Raw genomic sequence first — 1,940 nt, forward strand, 5'->3', positions numbered from 1 at the left:
TTGGTTGCGGGCACATCCCCCGTGGGGGGTGTGCAGGAGGCAGCTGATCGATGTTTCTCTCTCATCGATGTTTCTAACTATCCCTCTCCCATCCTCTCTGTAAAAAATCAATAAAATATATATTTTTAAAAAATCTGTGGTAGGAGACCATGTGATGATACTGAGATCATAACACAGACCCCTCCCAGGAGGCACCAGGATCTTCTGGCAAAAAAATCAATCCTTAATGTGGCTCACTAGGCTCTCCGAGCCAGCCCTTGCCTACGTCTTCAGTTCTAGCCTCATGGCTCTTCTCACTCAGCCCCAGAGAACGCTTTTCCTCCCAAGGGGCACGTCTCTCAAGATCCCTAGACTCCGTGTCTGTGTGTACTGCTCCCTCCAGCCGACCTGGGATAATCTTCCCATCCCTGTTCATCTGGTGGGTTGTTGTTGTGTGTGTTGTTGTTGTTTGTTTTTAAGGGAAAGAGAAGAAGGGAGAGGGAGAGAGAGAGAAAGAGAAAGAAACATCAATCAATTGGGCCTGAAGTGGGAATCAAACCCGCAACCTTTTGGTGTACAGGACGACGCTTCAATGAACTGGGCCACTCGGCCAGGGCTGGTGAGTTCTATCCATCCTGTAAGTCGGCTGAACTTCCCACAGGGATGCCTTCCCTGGCCCCGTGTAGGATGAAGTCCCTCGCCGTGATGGTCCAGCGAAGGCATCACTTTGCAGCGCTTGTGTGGGGGGCGGAAAAAGCTGTCCTCAACCCTCTCAGTCTCCAGCTGGGCCTGGAAATTACTGGCAAAGACAGAGACACAGGAGAAAAGGATACAAGTTTATTTTAATGTAAGCGCCATGTGAAATAGGAGGACACGAAGACCCAGAGGACAGCTTTTGTGTTTTTCTGTGAAGAGTGAGTGGATAGCCGTGGAGGACTAGGGTAGGTTGAGGAGTAGGAGGCAAGTGTCTAGTTGAGGGAAACGTATGGAGGCCTGTTTGCTAGGATTCTTCCTGGTGGCCCTTGATCACAGATAAGGATGCTCCCTTCCTCCCGGTACCCGCGGGGCACCTCTCCCCTGAGGGCCTTATGGCTTATTTCAGAGAAGAAGGTCTGAGGGTGGGGGAGAGGGCCAGAGTGACCTTCCAGCTCCGGCCGTTTTCTCAAAACTCCTTCAGCTTAAAATATTCCATGTGCCAGCCCGTGTGCTCAGTGGTTAGCGTGGACCTATGAACCAGGAGGTCACGATTGGATTCCCTGTCAGGGCACCGTGGGGAGGTTGAGGGCTTGATCCCCAGTAGGTGTGCAGGAGGCAGCCAATCAATGATTCTCTCTCATCACCGATGTTTCTCTCTCCCTTCCACTCTGAAATCAATAAAAATATAGTATTTTAAAAGATCTCCCCGATATGCCAAGGTGCCACATTTTGGGGTAGCCTGTCCTGAACCCACCCCTTACCACACGTGTATTGAGGTAAGTGTGCCTGTTAGACCTTGCATTCCTGCAGGGCGGATATCTTGTATCCCCAGCAAACCTTTATGTAACTCTACCAAGTAGCAGCATCCTACTACATCCTGGGGACACATCCATAGGCAAGGAGAAAAAAAAAATACAGCTTTGCTTTTTTTCTGTACTGGGGGAAATTATTCAAATTGTATTCGTGCTTCATTCCAATCACTCAATTAGGGCACGTCCCTTGCTGGCGGAGGCGTGAGCAAAGTATTTTCCAGCGAGTGTCCTCAGGTGACCTGTCTAGACATGCCGGGGAGAAACAGTCTAACATTCCCCCAAGCCCCGCAGGAACCTCTGGCGCTCGGCGGGGCAGGCCCGGGGCGTGCTGCGGGACCCGTGAGACGGGCGGGGCCGGGGACCGCGGCGGGGGGTGAAGTCTGGCGGTGCGGCGCCCCGCGCAGGTTCCGGTGGGCCCAGCTGTCCCGCGAGTGCGGGCGCGGGCCGGGCCGC

Source organism: Myotis daubentonii, chromosome 3 (assembly GCF_963259705.1).
Source record: "Myotis daubentonii chromosome 3, mMyoDau2.1, whole genome shotgun sequence".
NCBI classification, from domain to species: domain Eukaryota; kingdom Metazoa; phylum Chordata; class Mammalia; order Chiroptera; family Vespertilionidae; genus Myotis; species Myotis daubentonii.